Source organism: Rhipicephalus microplus, chromosome 9 (genome assembly GCF_043290135.1).
Source record: "Rhipicephalus microplus isolate Deutch F79 chromosome 9, USDA_Rmic, whole genome shotgun sequence".
NCBI classification, from domain to species: Eukaryota; Metazoa; Arthropoda; class Arachnida; order Ixodida; family Ixodidae; genus Rhipicephalus; species Rhipicephalus microplus.
The window spans coordinates 131,794,481-131,813,143 of NC_134708.1; the positions used below are offsets into that span (position 1 = coordinate 131,794,481).

The window sequence follows — 18,663 nt, forward strand, 5'->3', positions numbered from 1 at the left end:
ATGTGCAGCTTCGAGCAAAGGTTTTAGAGTAGGGTCGCGCTGCTGCTCACGTTTGAAGCTGCTGGTATCTGGGAAGTCGGACGAGACAGAAACTAAATAGTCATCAATGTCATTGTCGTCAGCATTGGTGTGTACTGAAGGAAGGCGGGATAAGCAGTCGGCATCTGTGTGACATCGTCCACTCTTATAGGTAACAGAAAAGCTGTACTCTTGGAGGCGCAACGCCCAACGAGCCAGCCGGCCAGACGGGTCACGAAGTCCCACAAGCCAGCATAGTGAATGGTGATCGGTCACTATTGTGAACTCGCGGCCATGTAGATACGGTCGGAACTTCTGAATGGCGAAGACGACTGCTAAGCACTCGAGCTCGGTGACGGTGTAGTTCGTCTCTGCTCTGGTCAGTGTCCGACTGGCATATGCTACGACGTGCTGGCGACTGTTGCAGAGTTGGACCAGCACAGCACCAACACCTAGCCCACTAGCATCAGTATGAAGTTCAGTCAAAGCATCAGGATCAAAATGCTTTAGGATGGGTCCTGAAGTCAATAAGAACTTCAGCTGTTGAAATGCAGCCTCACATTTATCATCCCACAAGTAAGGTGTGTCTTTATGAAGAAGGGACGTCAGTGCGGAGGCAAGTTGTGCGAAGTTCTTAATAAATCGGCGGAAATATGAGCACAGACCCAGAAAACTTCGCAGGTCCTTCGCTGTTCGTGGTGGTTCAAAGTTGCGAACCACTGCGGTCTTCTGTGGGTCTGGTCGCACGCCTTCTTTATCCACGAGAAAGCCTAATACCAGGGCTTGACGTTCTCCAAAACGACACTTCTTTGAGTTTAAAACAAGGCCAGCTTCGCGTAAGCATTCAAACACAAGCGACAAGCGCTGGTTATGCTCTTGAAAAGTCTTGCCGTAGATAATCACGTCATCTAAATAGCACATGCAAATTTCCCATTTTAGTCCACGGAGTACTGTATCCATAAATCTCTCGAATGTCGCTGGAGCATTGCACAAACCAAAAGGCATAACGTTGAACTCAAAGAGACCGTCTGGTGTTACGAAGGCCGTCTTCTCTTTATCTGAGGGATGCATAGGAATTTGCCAATACCCAGAACGCAAGTCAACAGAAGAAAAATAGGAGGCAGAATGCAGGCAGTCCACGGCGTCATCTATACGTGGCAAAGGGTAGACGTCTTTTTTTGTGATGGCATTTAGGCGACGATAGTCTACGCAGAATCTCCATGAATTATCCTTTTTCCTCACTAGAATGACAGGAGCTGCCCATGGACTACACGATTCTTGTATGACGCCCTTCTTTAGCATGTCTTCAACTTGCTCAGCGATGACTTTCCTTTCGGAAGGCGAGACACGATAGGGCTTCTGGCGTATTGGTGGTGCTTGGCCTGTATAGATGCGGTGTTGCGTACGTGAAGACGGTGGCGTAACGGTAGACGTCTCGTCTTGGGCAAAGTCAAAGACTGAGGTGTAGCGTGTGATCACCTCCTGCAGCAGCGACCGTTCAGTTGATGGAAGTGACTTGTTAATCATACGGTCAATGCTGGCAGAATAGTCGCGGTACGAGTTGGCGTGGGGTTTCTTTACATCCACCGACAGTTGGAGTGACCGTATGGTAAGAGAACTTTGCTCTTGAAATCTTGCCAATTTAAGTCCTGCAGGCAGATATATGGGCTGCGCGGAAACGTTCACAGTCCACAAATCGGCACAACTATCGACGATGAGCACGAGGCAACGAGGCACGATAACGTTTTTCTTAAGGGCGTTACTGAAGTTCGGCTCGGCTAAACCATAGTAAGAACCCGCACAAGAACGCGAAGAGTTTACACGCACAAACATTGCGGTATGTGGGGCCAAGCAGACGTCTTCAGACACGGAAAACACTTCCAAGCAGTCATCAACGGTATCTTTTGTCAATGGAGGCGGCAACACGGGACGAAAAATAATCCCACCACTACCACAATCTAGAGTTGCACCACATTCCCGCAAAAAATCTATACCTAGAATGACGTCATGGGTTGCTCGTGCAAGCACCGTTAGTTCCGCTCGAAACGTTTGATTTCGTATAGAAAGTAAAACAGAACAAACTCCAACCGGGCTCAACGTTTCTCCCCCTACGCCGCGGAACGTAGCACTCCGATTCCAAGCAAACATTACTTTCGTCCCTAGGCGATTTTTAAAAGACATGCTCATTATGGAAACGGCAGCACCGGTATCAACTAGTGCAACAGTACTCACATTGTCTACAAAAACACTCACTTTGTTCTCAACCATTACAACACAAGGGGGTCTTGTGGAAGATGATTTTGCGGCCTCGCCCCCATTGGTCGCACCAGTTAGTTTCCCAGTGGTGGTGGCGTCCCCGAACGGCGACGCGGAGACGGGGATCGCTGTTGGCGTGCTGGTGGTGGGGTAACGCTGCGGTCGGAGCAAGGCGAGTCAGCACGTGCTGCGTGTTGCTGTTGGAAAGAGCCCTGAAATGGTCTAGACTCGCCAGCAGGTACATAGGGCGTGTACACGTTGAAACGTGGAGCTCGCTGCTGGCGACGGTAGCAGTACCTAGCGATGTGTCCAGGTAGCCCGCAGTTGTAGCAAGTACGGGTGTCGCGTCTAGTCGTCCCCGGCGAAGTAAACCTCGTCGGTTGATAAAAGCCGGGCGATGGTGGTCGAGGAGTGAATCGCTGTGACGCAGCTTGCCTGCGTTCCTGGTTTCCGAGTGGTCGTTCACTCCTCCGTTCAAACCGATCGGTGTAATTCGGGCGAGGCTCAAAGTAGCTCTGTCGCATCCGAGGTACCAGTGGTTCACGGGGCCGTTGGTCGAATGCACACTGATGACAGACACCAGCGGTGTCCACAGCTTGCAGTTGATCAAGTTCTTCCTTGACCACTCGTCTTATAAGAGAAGAGATCTCGTCTTGCGATGGAAGGTTGACACTTGCAATCGTGGGCACGTTGTCAAGACGTCCAAATTTTGGTAGGACTCTCCTCCTCTTTAGGGTTTCAAACGCTCGGCAGTGTCTCCTTAGGTCGGAAGGTGTGTGTAAGTCTTCCTTAGTGATAAGGAAATTGTACACGTCTTCCGCGATTCCCTTGAGGAGATGACCTACCTTATCTTCGTCACACATGGTCGCACTCACGATTCCGCAAAGCTTCAAGACGGCCTCGATGTAGGTGGTGCATGTTTCGCCAGGTAACTGAGCTCTGCGTGAAAGCGTTTGCTCCGCCTGCTTGACCTTAGCTGTTGAGTCACCAAAACACCTCTTCAGCTCGTCCACGAAAATGTCCCATGTGGTCAATGCACTCTCATGGTTGTCGAACCAAAGAGACGCGGGGCCGACGAGAAAAAACACCACGTTCTCGAGCTGCTTAGCAGTGCTCCAGCGGTTGCTGCGACTCACTCTTTGGTAGTGCTTGAGCCAGTCGTCAACATCGTCATCCGGCTGCCCCGAAAAGGTCCTCGGCTGACGTTCCGGCATGCCGCAGCGATCTTGTCCTGGCGGGTGAGCGTGTTGCTCATCAGCAACGAGGTTGTTATGGCCTGCTCCCGCGTCCTCCATGTCTGGTAGCTGTGGTGGCAAGCCTGCCAAGCGTCTGCTCCGTCGCAAAATCGGTAGAGCTGGGTCGTCCAGATCGATGTACCCGGCACCTTCCACCAAACTGTTGCGAGTGACTGTGTTTATTTACAGATGAGGTGAAAAGGCGTTGTGAAATAGCAGCGTACTTCTGAGACAGGCCAAGAACGCTTCCACCCAACCACACAGTCCAGGCGCCGCTCCACTACTCTTCTTCTTCTTCCGCGCCCCGTAGGCTCGCGCATCTTCGTTTCAATATGTTGAAGGGTTGCAGTTGTTTATATAACCAGTTGTTTGCACTTGCGCAACGATGCCAAATGGAACATGCGTATTAGCAACACCAGAAGCTGATATGAAGCACTGATGCTCTCGAGGATGCTGGCCCTGACACTGCTATATTAATCAACTTCAGTGCATGGCATCTAACCACAACTGACGTTAAGCTGACATGAAGGCTCTATCAAAGGAGTGCATATGCAATGTTTATAAAATTGGGTAGGCATGCAGCACTGCAAAAAATATTGAAGATTAGCCTCTAATTAAAAAGTAGTTCCGAGACCTGGCGTAGCTCTGTAGTGAAACGCTTCCTCGCCACGCAGAAAGCCTGGGTTCTATTCCAGTTGGGACCCTGACATTTATTCTTTGCATTCGTCGGGTTGACGCTACGGATGTCGGGTATTTCATAACGCTCCCACGTCAAAATTGCCCACGTGTGATTACGTCATTCCTGGGTAGATACTATAATCACTTGTGGCACATACCCGCAAACCAGCGTCACATACCCTCTTGTTGGTATGTGCCACTGTCTGGCGGGAAGTGTTTGACGATGTAAACGATGGGATTGTGACATTTTTTGTGTCTTGACCAGCGCGTTATATTTGTCAAACCATCTGACCCTACCATGCTAATTTTGATTCACGCCAAGTTAATGGGGTGCCCACAAGTGCACCCAAACAAAAGCGGCTAGACAGACAGACAGACAGACAGACAGACAGACAGACAGACATACAGACAGACAGACAGACAGAGATAGATAGATAGATAAATAGATAGATAGATAGATAGATAGATAGATAGATGGATAGATAGATAGATAGATAGATAGATAGATACGCTCAAAGTTACTGAAGTTCACTAAGAAATTTTTCGCATTTAATAGCACAGGGTAAGAATGCATGGCGCACGCCTCCCGACGCCGAGCACTTTTTAAATGCGAAGCATTTTTTTGTATACTACAAGCACTTTTGGCCCCTATATCTAGCCACCTCCCTCTGGGTGTTTTAAGATCAGATCTTTAGCCTGGGGTACACCAAAATTAGCACGGGATGTTATGATGGTTTGACAAATATGAATCGCCGGTCATGGCATAAATAATGTTACGATCCCGTCGGGTACGTCGTCAAACACTTTCCGCCAAACAGTGGCACATACCCACGAGCGAGTATACACCACTTGTATGCGGGTATGTGCCACAGGTGATGGACAGCTTATATCTGCCCAGAAATGGCTAGAATACACACAGATAACTAACGGGTGAGCGTTATGATAAAGCTGATATTGGCAGCGTTGACCCTACGGATGCAAAGAAAATCCTCAGGGTTTCAGCAGGAATCAAACCCCAGTGCAAACTACGAACTATGAAGGCTCCACAGCACCACAGAAGAACCATTATTGATCAAGTGTTATACCACAGAACCGCGCCAGGTCTCAGAACTGCTCTTAAAATATACCATAATGTATACGTGAAACGTCAATTGTGGTTGCAGTGATGGCTATTTACCTTTTTAAACATTACTTGTGCACTTCTATGGTACAGCCGTCCCGTTGGGTTAAGTTGATTTGTAGTTAGGCACCATCCGCTCAAGTTTATATAGCAGTGTCCAGGTCTACCATCCTCGCGAGCACCAGCACTTCATATCAGCCTATACTGTTTTTCTTGTGTTAATCTACGTTGCTAGTAATTTGCAAGAGTCTAAGCAGAAAACAGTCCTTTGAGATTGGTGTAGAGACGCTGGAAGTTGTAAAAAAAATAGTTCTATTTAGGACATGTAACCACGGAGCCGAAACATGACAGTGGAATAGCCAGAAGAATAATCATGGGGTGGATCAGATTCGGCAAGTAATCTTAAATCAAGAATCGTAATTCTCCACTAACCCTCAAGAAAAAGTAATAACAGTTGCATATTTCTAGTACTTACTTACGGAGCAAGACCTTGAGACTTACAAGGAGAGTTCAGCTTGATTTGAGGACGACGCAGCAAGCAATGGAAAATTTTAGGTGTAACCTTAAGAGACAAGAAGAGAGCAGAGTGGGTCAGGGAACAATACGGGGTTAAGGACATCATAGTTGAAACGAAGAAAAAGAAATGGGCATGGGCCAGACACGTAGCACATAGGCAGGATAACCAGTGGTCGTTAAGGGTAGCTGACTGAATTGCAAGAGAAGGCAGATGCACGAAGGGGAGACAAAGTTAGGTGGGCCGATGGGATTGAAAATTCACAGGTAAAACATGGCAACGGAAACAGAAGACCAGGTTGATTGGTAGATCATGAGAGATGTCTTTTCCCTGCAGTGGGCGTAATCAGGCTTATGATGATGATGACGTTGCCGGTGGCCTAGTTACTCACTTGTAAATAACATGTAATATAAAACATGTGCGGCTGTTTACGCCTGAGCATGCATCTGTACGTATTTTAGCACCACTTCGTACCATTTCGCTAAATAAAAAAATTGGCCCCTTCTCTGCATGTTTCACTGATAATGTCGTCGAAAGACGACAAACTTGCGTGTGGAGAGAGTGAACAAAACGTTTATTTGAAGATCTGCACGGGAAAATTGGTATTGTATTGTATTCTAGAATTGTATTCTAGAATTGTATTCCATTCCGACCTGCTCAAACGAGACTTTTGGTGGCTATATCGATTTCAAAAGACCTGCTGGCTTTAGGGGTGGTACTTTTCGTCTTTGGCATTCTCAGCACGATCTTACGTAATGCTGTACTGAATCTATCAATTTTGGCCAGTAATATCTCTGGCGGATTATCGCCAAAGTCCTACTAATGCCCAAGTGACCTGCCGATGGGTCATCATGACACGCTTCTAAAATTTCCGCTCACAGTGATGATGGTATCAGCAGTAGCAACCTTTCACCGGTGTGTGGAAAGTTTCTCTTGTAGAGAACGTTGTTGCGGAGGACGTAGGAACGTAGTCCACGGACGAAAACTTGCGGTACTTCGACTTGCTGCCCCTTTAAGTACTGAATGAGCCGAAGTAATTCTGGGTCCATTCGCTGATCATGAGCCATCTCCGACACATTCACAGCTCCAACAAATGCAGAGTCTTGTTCATGCTCAGGAGACGAGGTCTGGACTGGTGCTCGTGACAAGCAATCCGCGTCATTGTGCTTGTGGCCAGACTTGTAGACTACAGTGATGTCATATTCTTGTAGACGCAGGCTCCATCTAGCAAGTCTTCCGGAAGGATCCTTGAGGTTCGCAAGCCAGCACAATGAATGATGGTCACTGATGGCTCGGAATGGTCTACCGTATAAATATGGACGGAACTTACTGATGGCCCATATAACTGCGAGACATTTTTTTTCCGTAACTGAATAATTATACTCAGCTTTCGACAGAGTGCGCCTTGCGTCAGCAATAACTTTTTCTTCCCCGTTCTGCCACTGTACAAGAGTAGCACCGAGGCCAACGTTGCTGTCGTCCGTATGAACGTCTGTTTTGGCATCTTCATCAAAATGAGCGAGTATGGGAGGTGACTGCAAACGCCGTCGTAACTCAGAAAAGGCGTCTTCTTGCTTTTGGTGCCAGATGAATGGCACACCTTCCTTCGTAAGCCGTGTCAGTGTTTCCGCAATCTTGGAGAAGTTTTCAACGAAGCGCCTATAGTAAGCACGAAGCCCCAGGAAACGTCGCATAGCCTTTTTGTTTCTTGGCCTTAGAAAATTTTCTACCGCAGTGATCTTATCTGGGTCTGGGCGGACACCGTGACAACTGACAATGTGCCCGAGGAACCGAAGCTCACGGAATACAAAGTGGCACTTTTCGGGTTTGATCGTAAGTGCGGCCGTGCGAATCGTCTTCAGTACCATTCTCAATCTCTGTACGTGCTGCTCGAACGTAGTGGAAAAAATCACTACGTCAACAAGATAGACAAAGCATGACTCCCATTTAAGGCCGGAGAGCAAAGTGTCCATCATCCGCTGAAAGGTAGCGGGAGCAGAACACAAACCAAATGGGAGTACTTTGAACTCGTAGAGTCCGTCGGGTGTCACAAACGCCGTCTTCTCGCGGTCTAGTTTGTCGACTTCTATTTGCCAGTACCCGCTCTTTATGTCCAACGATGAAAAAAGTGAGCATTGCGCAGTTTATCCAGCGTTTCGTTGACTCGTGGGAGTGGGTATACGTTTTGCTTCGTGACGAGGTTGAGTTTTTTGTAATCAACACAGAACCGCATGGTGTTGTCCTTCTTCTTCACCAGTACTAGCGGCGATGCCCATATGCTTTTGGAGGGCTGTATGACATCATCGTCGAGCATCTCCTGTACTTGCTTCTTTATCGCCTCCCTTTTTTTCGGAGCTACTTGGTATGGATGCTGACATACTGGTCTAACATGCCCTTCGATTACAATGCGGTGCTTTGCTACAGGAGTACGTTCAACTTTCGATGAAGAGGAAAAACACTCTGCGAATTCCTTGATAACTGCACAATCTGGTCTTTCTGCAGAGATGAAAGCTCTCGGTCAATGTCTCTTTTCTCGAGGACACTGTCCACTGTTGAGGGCATTGTGGGTACTTTTTCTATGGTGCAAACATCTGAGACTTGTACGTAGTCGTAAAGTGATGCTATAGCTGCTCCCTTCGCCACATGCTGTACCTCGTTGGTAAAGTTAGTCAATAGCACATCAGTATATCCGTTTCGCAGGTTCACTAGACCTCTCGCACGCGTATCCCCTTTGTGAGTAGCAGTTCAATATTTCCATCAGCTAGTCCGGCATATTCACGAAAAACGTTGCTTTTCACAGAAACTGCCACGCTGCTACGTAACGGCACTGTCACACCTTCATCCACAATATGACGAGACGAAACCATTGGTCCGCATGACACACGGCAACAGCGTTCTCTGTAGAGAAAGAAACTTGGGATTTCTGCAAGTTGATGATGGCACTGTTTGCTTCAAGGAAGTCCATGCCCAGAATTGCCTCACGGGAACATTCGGAGAGAACAATAAAACTACAGACGTACACATGACCTCGTATTCCCACTCTCGCTGTGCACAATCCTACGGGGCTGACTAAGTGCCCTCCGGCGGTGCGTATCTGAGGTCCGGTCTAATGAGTGAGCACTTTCTTCAGCTTCTTTGCGAGCATGCTACTTATTACTGAGTAGTCTGCACCTGTGTCTATTACGCTATGGTTTCGACGTCGTCGATTGTGACTTGTAGATCGCATGTCACGTCACCATTACTGCGCTTGTCCGTCATTGTGTCAGTGTCGTCGTCTGATCCGGTTAACGATGGAAGGTTTTCACTTTTCCAAAAATTAGCGGCCCTGCCTCCACAGGTCGCTGGTTCTAGTTTTCCCGTCGCGGGCTTGGTGAACGACGCCTCGGGAAAGTAGATGATGGGTGTGGACTCGGCGACCTATTGCGCGTTGGTGAAATGGACCGCAATTCATGTCGCTGAGTGTTTGGAGAGGCATAGCGCGAAGATAAAAATCCTTCGATTTCGTAAGGGCGCTCACCGTTACGAGGGCAGGGTGCATTCACTGGGAAGCCACGTAGCCCGACCCGACGGTAGTAGCATGTCCGATAAAGATGACCTGCCTCCCCACAGTGGTAGCGGAGGGGCCGCCGGTCTGCAGTGCGCCATACATCACTTTTGCGGGGTCTCGCTTCTGGCATCGGCGGTGGCGTACTGCGAGGAAAGGTCGGTGGCATAACGGAAGCTTGTGCAAAGTTCGGGCGTCTGATGTCTTGCCGTACGACTTGCGCGTACGACAGCTGTGGCTGAGGTTCCGGTTGCGTGTGGTGGGGCACCTGAGGCTGTGGTTGAATAATTGCTTGCCGCACTTCTTCACGTAGAACGTCCGCTATTGAGGGCATCGCTGGAAGACTTTGGGGGAGTTGCAGTTTCTGGAGCTCCTCCTTAACGATAGCCCTCACCATTTTCCGGAGGACGTCAACGTTGGTGGGGAGGGCTGTTGACTCCGCCCTGACTGAAGAGACGCTGAAGTCTCTGTTGTACAGTCGCGCACGTTGTTGTAGTGTCCTTTCCATCGTCGCTGCCTCGGACCGGAACTCCGCCACTGTTCGTGGTGGATTACGCACCAGGCCTGCAAAAACTTCTTCTTTTACTCCGCGCATTAGGTGCCGCAACTTCTTTTCTTCAGCCATGTTTTGGTCGGCTCGGTGGAATAGCCGCGACATGTCTTTATGTACATGGCCACGCTCTCGTTATTCCGTTGGTTCCTCGCCTGAAGAGCAGCCTCTGCCTTCTCCTTGCGGTCCGTGTTCCGATAGGTTGCGATTAGCTCTCGTCGGAAGTCGTCCCACGACAGCAAGGACGCTTCGTGGTTCTCAAACCACGTACGTGCCGAATCTTGCAGGGCGACGTAAACGTAACGAAGTTTTCGGGCTTCGTCCCAATCATTCAAACGTGCAACGCGCTCGAAGCCTTCAAGCCAGTTCTCGGCGTCTTCAAAGGTCTCACCGTGGAAGACCTCTGGTGTACGTGGCGAATCCACAATGAGGTGAGATGGAGATGGCATCGACTGGGTGGCCATCGCAGTGATGCTTGTGCTTGAGGTCTCAACAGGTCTTGATGGTTCAATTAGGGGGCCAAACTCGGGCTGCTCACCACGTAGTCGTCGACTCGTGCGTTGGTGCACAGGTGTTAATTCTGCTGGCTCCAATCTTCTGGGATCAGGGCTTCTCTTCCTTGCCTGTGGTGGGCTTGGAATCATAACCAGCACGTCCACCAGATTGTTACGAATAAATATAGCACCTGGTACTATATAAACTCTTATATACTACTATATAAACTCTTATATACTACTATATAAACTTGTGCCCGCAAACTCAAAACTAATAATTGTCAGCCAAAACGTCTCTTGCTCGCTGACTCCAACTTCGTCGGTCTCTTTCTCTGCCTCTAGCGTCTCGTGCCGGTCCCGTGGCGTAGCATCGTGGCGCGTGCAGGACGGCGTTTCATGGCGCGGCTTCCTTGCGATAGTTGTGTGGCGGCTTTTACGAACCGCGAATTGTGGGGCACGCGTCTTCTGCGATGGTCAAGCTGTTGCTATATATATTTGGCACGCGTATTCTGAGTAACTCGTCGATCGGTGGCGTTTTTTGACCAGGCTCAAAAAGCGCTGCAGGGCCTTCTCAATGAAGCCAGTAGATGATTACTTGGAAGAGTGTTGTAGGGCTCCTTTATTGCCATCGAAACCTAGTTACTCCTGTCATATATGGCCGCAACCCGGTCAACTCGGGCAGGGGTAGCCAGGGGATCGCACACGGAGCACGTGCCCCTCTCCCTCCCCCCCCCGTAATTTTTCTCGCCATGACACAGAAAGCGAAAATGGCCATTTTATGTGGGTGCCCCTCCCAAAATCAATGTCGTGTCCCCGCCCCCCTTGCGCAAAAATTTTCTGGCTACGCGCTTGAACTTGCACGCTCCTAGGAGCGCCTACAACATGAAGTGCTGCTAATGCACGACGAGCTAAAGCTGCGTTCGCGGACAACCGAAATGAACGGGGACCTTGAGAAAGGAGTGGGCGCCATCCAGAATGTTACAACGCTTCCGGTGTCAGCGGCCGCTACACTCAATTTCATACATCAGGGGCAAGGCTAGCAAGACTTCTTGCCATGAATGCGTTCGCACTAAGAATTAGTACGAGGATTTTTCTGAGGCGTGCTTTCATTTCATCTTTGGTCTTACTAATAAATCAATATGCTTTGGTAGTTGTAGCCAAAGACCACTGACCTCCGTCAGGAAGGCTGGACGACGCATCCCTGCTCTTTGATGCGGGCAATTGTGAAGCCACCGGAAGGTCTGTACACTACCCCGGAAGTAAGCGTCTTTTGGGTGCTTCAGGTGTCTTATTGATATATTATCTGGCGGCAGTTGTTGTGATGGATATATTTGTGTTATATTTTTATATTATAACATTCCCGCAGTCATCCAACGCTATACGAAAAATTACAGACAACGCAGCGAGCCATCCGAAACAGTGGGGTGCTGTGATCTACAGCTTGCCCATGCAACAAACCCTACGAATAGGCATCACTTGGAACGCTGACTAACGCTGCACGAAAAATGACAGACGCTGTAGCGACGCCCTTCGAATATGGCGCAGTGTTGTTACGTACAACGTTACATTTATTCATTAGTCAAGTGACAGAGCAAGAAATTGTCACGGCATATTTTTACCAAAAAAAAAATCAGGAATTTGTGCAATGCTAGCCAGGAGCGCAATTGTTTGTCTTTTGTGGGGAATCCGGGAAAGAAAACAATGTTGAGATAACTTCGTTTCGAAGATATATTTTCGGAACCGAGCGATCAAAACATCACTCTGCTAAATGATCACTGCACAGTCCGCATCCTGGGGACGGCGTTCATTTGTCCCTGTTCAATTTACTGGCCCACTTCTCGTATATTTGAAATTTCTAGTGAAGGAAACTGCATATAAAAAATTAAACATCTTCAACACGCCTTCACAAAAAATAGACGGTCAAATACCATCATCTCCTCGCAAAATACGTAAAAAGGAATATAATTTTGATGTACTTATGCATAAAATGTTTACGTGACAACATTTCCGGTCGATAAGCAAGGTTTACAGATTTCTGCAGGCCAGTGTTTCGTTAAAAAGAAGACAAAAGCCCTCGCGCCCGCAGCAGGCGACTGTTCATGGCGGTGGCTTCCGGGACACCAACGGCATCTTTCGGTGGCTTCAACCGTGCGCACTCGATGCGCCATCCAGCTTCCCCGAGTAGAAATCAGTGGTAAAGACGCCCCATTATACGGCCGTTTATAAGTTGTTCTCGATCACTTAGCGTCTCTTTGTTCTAACCTCTTGATGTTTTATTTGTCACTTTTCGCGACGTTGTGCGAGCGCATTCATGCTTGTCTCGCACGAGCATTTAGAACAAAGAAAGCTAAGCACGATACGCGCGTAGTCACAAACCTTGTTTACCTGATGCATGAAACGCGGATGAGGTGGTATTAAGCCACGATCACAGTGCCAAATGAAGTGGCGAATGACGAAGACTGGAGCTTTGCTACTGTTATGCAAAGTACTAGATTGCAGTGGGGAGCTTTAGAATATTGTACGCAAAGTGCGTAGTGTTAGCATTTGACACTGAAAGGGAGCCCGCATGAGCTGAATGCATACGGCGGAACGCAAACGCAATGCTTTGCGTTGTGTTGTTCTTAAAACTCTCTAACAAGATTACAGGTACACTAGCGCCAAACTCCTCGTTATCCTATTAAAACTAAACTATGCTTACCTGTAGGCAGAGCTCGTATTATAAACTATGCTAACCTATTCGCCACAAGATCAAGCAAAGTCGCTGCATGGTGGCAACTGGCCGAAACGGTGAAGTGTGGATTGCTCCTTGCGTCGTCTGCTAGCCAAGTCATGTTTTTATGTGCGCGTACGTTATGCACGTTCTCAAAGTGTAATTTGTTCCATCATGTCGGCGCGAGTGAAACTGTTTCTACGTATGCCTGAAACGACGTACGAAAGCATCCGGTCTTCCTCGGATGCTGATGTATTGTAATTAAATCGGCGAGTGCAACTTTCCCGAGTGCTGTTTATTGTCGTGCTACCCTCCATGCAGCAGAATAAGTTCAGAGTGGGCATTCTCCCAAACATGAGGATTAATAAATTCTGTGAGAATACAGCGTTTTATGGCGACTAGGTTGTAAAAAAAAAGCAGGCCCTAGGCCATTCACTTGCGCGCTGTTGGTAGGTGTACAACTACGGCACTGTAGTTTATCGATCTAGTGTTATCGATCTATCGATAGTGTGAGGAGCCTTAGTATGTTTATCTGGCCATGGTACCACTACATCGAAATATTACTATATTTCTAGGTAAATAACACTATCACACAAACTTTGGGACTTCGGTACCTACACTGCATATAAAAGAGAGTTACTGTGTGCAACCGTGAGCTTAGATTTATTAACGCTTTAGAAACGTTGAAAATTGATTCTGACGACATAATGTCGTATAAACAGAAAATTTCATTTTTCACATTTTTTCAGCGTTTCTGTGGCATTATCAGTGGCCGACGGAAGGCAGTGGTAATTTTTTGCCTAAAAAAGAGCATGCTCGTCTCATTATCAATGCCTTTGTTGTAGCACCGTCATGCACGCATTACATCGATGAAAGCTTTCTGCTGAGCTCTTATACAGGAGTTTTACTGGTGCGATGTGCGTACAGCTGCTAAACGCAGTGCAATGCAAAGCGCCGTCAGCCACTAAGCTTTTCTGACTAGACTTATCGACTGCCTCACATATCATGGTGAACAGAATGAGAGAAAAAATATCATATGAGAACAGGTTGCCATAGCCCTGGTCATGACCGACCGCTTACACACCACCGTGTTAACAGACTCACGAGCGGTCATCAAAGCTTTTGACTCGGGTAACATAGCGTGGGAGGCTGCCTCCATTCTAGAAAAAAGAACAGACCCTGGCACTCACTTAATCTCTTGGTTTCCCGCCCATATGGGTGCGGACGTTCATCAGCACGTACCTAACCTCAACGAGCTTGCCCATGACCGTGCGCGAGATCTAAAGCGCCGCGGCGGCATGGAGGCCTTATGGGGTCAGGATGAAATCCAGCATAACGATCCACTTCTTACGTTTAATGAAATCACATCTCACTATCAGCTAAGTAGAAGAGCCTATCCTCTTCCTCACTCGAAGTTAGATAGGTCTCAGTCAATTAAACTTAGAATGATCCAGACGGGCTCGTTCCCCTCGCGGGGCCTTCTTAGTCGTATCTCCACAGACGTTTACTCAAGTTGTCCGGAATGTAATGAAATTTATTGTTCCTTAGCGCACATGCTTTGGCAATGCCTCGCGTTACCTAATGGCCCTCTATCCAGCGAAGCCGACTGGGAAGAAGCACTCCGGATCCCATCGCTTCAAGCACAATTCCAGGCAATCCAGAGGGCCCAAGAAAGGGTGGAACATCACGGTGTCCCAGCCCCGACTTGGACGCGGCCAGCGGCTTCCGCGGGTCCCCGATAAGGGTTCCCGCGAAAGCTCCTCAGGATCAAATAAAGTTCATTGTCTGTCTGTCTGTCTGTCTGTCTGTCTGTCTGTCTGTCTGTCTGTCTGTCTGTCTGTCTGTCTGTCTGTCTGTGTATAAGGTGCGAACGGTGGTGCCGAGCACAGATATGCGAGCTTTCTACGATCTTTCTTTCTCTCTTCTTAGTAGTATGAAGATGGCAAAGCTTTAAAGAAGCAGTTCAGTCACGCTACAGCAGTGCGTAGCAGGCAGAACACAAGCTGACCACGTACATACAACAAAGCAAATTCGTGATATAGTGCGAAAGCGTGAAGAGAGTTACCCAGGGTGAGCATCCTTATGAAAGGCAGAATGCGCTATCCTAGCGGGTAATGTTAACCTTGCATAGGCGTCATGCATTGATTCAGTAAAGAATAGCGTAGACATTAGCAGTAAACGGTAGTCAGCGCATTTTATCCACTGACAATCAGCTCAGACCGCACGCAACGAAGCGATGCCTTGACGCCGCTGCCTGTATTTGTATACGCGCCGCCGACCGTCTATCCACGCTTGCACCGGATGGTGCTGCCAGCTATAGCCCGATCTCGCCGCGAATAACGTATGACGCGACGCAAGGCTTTTCGCGGCGCTGTTCTAAATCTCACTAATATGATTCCAGTTTCACCAGCGGCAGACTTCTCTCTCGCCGTAACTATTGCGAAATTATACACACCTGTAGACGGAGCTCGTCGCTCGACCTATGCCTGCGTCCGCATATGCCGTTCGCGTACACGCCACCGGGACTCAGGGGCAGTGGAGAGGAGGTAGGTATCAACCCCTTCTCGATGGGGGCCACATTGCGGGGCCCGTTGGCTGTGGTGCCTACGACGACACCATGGCTCACGCTGTTCATGGTCAATGCAGGTGCAGGAATAGCAGCAGCCATGTGGTTAGGCCGGAGCTGCGCGGAGCACGGGGGCACTTCCGCCACGACAGCGACCTTCTTTGAGATCCCTTCTGTGAACGATGCCTCAGTGGAGGCGCCGTTGGCGTAGGGGACCTGGCCGTTGGCGTAGACATGGCCGTCGGCGGCTCCTCTTGCCGAGACGACCGCCGGTAGCCCCATGGTGTGAAGGTCGGTAGAGGTGCATCCAGCAGCCACTGCAGCAAAGTCATACTAATTGCTTCCGCCTAAGAAGTCATCGCCCTTGAAAGTAAAAGGGCATTGAACACTGAAATCTTCTAAAACTACGTTCAGACTTTCACGAGCGTGACTCTGAATCGCGAGTTATGTGTTTCTTTGCCTCGACATGTCAAGCATAACAATGCCGCATGGCGTGTGAATGATCAATATTATGAAAATGCTGAAACCTAGCCCACTGCAGCACTACGGCCCGTCCCCCAGTCGTAGGCGGAGAGTACGGGTGTGGGCTTGGGGGGTGGGTCATCCTTTGGGCTCCATCATGGGGGGCAGTGCCCCCCTTCGCTACTCGCGTGGGCCCGGGATATTTTTATAGCTTGACTTAGGGGGCTGTTTATGCCAGTTTCCTTTATTTTTATCATAGTAAAATTCTGATTATGGTGTAGTGATACGTAGGCAGTCTCTCATCGGGGTCGCAGGATGACAAAACTGCGGCATTCGCACGGTTGTTGTGCGAAATAAGTATGAAATTTACGCGTACGCATCAAGCTAAATATTCTATTCTTTTCACAGATATTTTATAATTGGTTTATTACTTTCAATAGGTCTTTCTCCCTCTCGCTATTCGCAAGTTTCATGGCCTATAGGGGGCACACAGGGTGGTTCAATACGGCGCCCACGGAGATTATCGGAGTTAGGGTTGGAGTCACGGAGCACTTGTGCGGCTTGCACTGCAGCGTTTTTTTTTTTGCTCTTCACCTTTATTGCATATTATGCGCCACTTAGACGCTTCGAAACTTGGATACGATGCCTCGTTAAAGGCGAAAAGGTCCGGAATGTCAAAAATCAGTTGTTGCGGCATGAAGGCCTGTGGCCGATACTTTGGGCGCATTTTGGGAAAAAGTCACAGCTTTGCCGCAAAGGCGAAGCAATAAACGTGGTAGCAAGTAAATGGAAGGTCACGCGCTGAATGGCGAACAGATCAAAACGTGCCCCGCGTTTAATATGCACAAATGACGCACGAAATGCCCTCACAGATACAGATGAACGCGAATAAGCGTCTCAGTTGTTATTTAGCTGTGTCTGAAAAGCACTCCATTTTCGCAAACGGACACTGTGCAACGACTGCAGTGACCTTTGCGTGCTGGGTAACTACAACAGAAACGTTCTAGTGAAAGCCCAACGCCACCATGACGTACATGCACATGCTATGGCCACCACTGCCCCACCGCTACTCCGATACTCTGAAAAAATTACGCTAGCGGCCGCGGGGTGGTGTCCAGTTTACCGAACTTGCGACTATCTATTGTTACGAAGAAGAGGCCCCACGGGTCCTGGGTAGCGTCTCACTAGGGCCAATAATGCGCATGAAGCGTTCAGGCAGGGCCAAGGCAAATAAAAAAAGTCACAGCATATCCACGGAGTGAATGATGAGTGGGACGAGGCGTCCATCAGCCATTCCATCCATCTGTTCATTCCTGCTTCCGTGCGTCCGCGCGACCATTCGTGTGCCCATCCATGCATCCATCAATCTGTCCATGCGTCCGTACACGAGTCCGTCCATTCATCTGTCTGTCTGTCTGTCTGTCTGTCTGTCTGTCTGTCTGTCTGTCTGTCTGTCTGTCTGTCTGTCTGTCTGTCTGTCTGTCTGTCTGTTCGTGCGTCCAACCGTCCGTACGTCCGCGCGTTTTTCCATTAGTCCGTTTGTCTGCTAGTCTGTCTGTTTGTCCATCCATGCGTCTGTCTAGCGAACACTAAGTACGGCTCTCTGCCATCTCGCACCGCCCGGAGCACATACCCGCTCTAGAGCGGGTATGTGCTTCTGGTGGCTGCTTACCACTACATACATACAAGTGATGGACAGACCCACGCCTCAAGGAGCTTCGCCCCTAAGAGCAGCCAGACGGAATCAAGCCGTTTATATTTACTACCTATGTACAGATCGTAAACGGGGAGGCCCACCGACGCTAAATGCGCCAGCCTTTTATAAGCGCCGAGGCGCTTGAGGAAGAGCGGACTGCTAGCTGTTAGACGCGCGCAGTGTCTTTGACGCACGCTTTCAGTGTCATTCACGCAGGATGTGTCTATCTATCTATCTATCTATCTATCTATCTATCTATCTATCTATCTATCTATCTATCTATCTATCTATCTATCTATCTATCTATCTATCTATCTATCTATCTATCTATCTATCTATCTATCTATCTATCTATCTATCTATCTATCTATCTATCTATCTATCTATCTATCTATCTATCTATCTATCTATCTATCTGTCTATCTATCTATCTATCTATCTATCTATCTATCTATCTATCTATCTATCTATCTATCTATCTATCTATCTATCTATCTATCTATCTATCTATCTATCTATCTATCTATCTATCTATCTATCTATCTATCTATCTATCTATCTATCTATCTATCTATCTATCTATCTATCTATCTATCTATCTATCCATCTATCTATCTATCTATCTATCTATCTATCTATCTATCTATCTATCTATCTATCTATCAAACAATCAATCAATCAATCAATCAATCAATCAATCAATCAATCAATCTATCTAAGGATGTAGAGGGCATTGTGGAAGAGCAAAAATAGCGTCCCGCCCCCACCGGTAATATAAAAACTGTCTGCCTATTGCCCGATGTTCTCCGATCAAACCTGA

General features: G+C 48.2%; 1 pseudogene; it reads right to left on the reverse strand.

Moving 5' to 3' along the window:
- The window catches only part of LOC119164638 (protein argonaute-2-like), a 42,787-nt pseudogene extending 26,820 nt beyond the window's left edge, over positions 1-15,967 (reverse strand).
- Between the last annotated feature and the right edge of the window lie 2,696 nt (positions 15,968-18,663).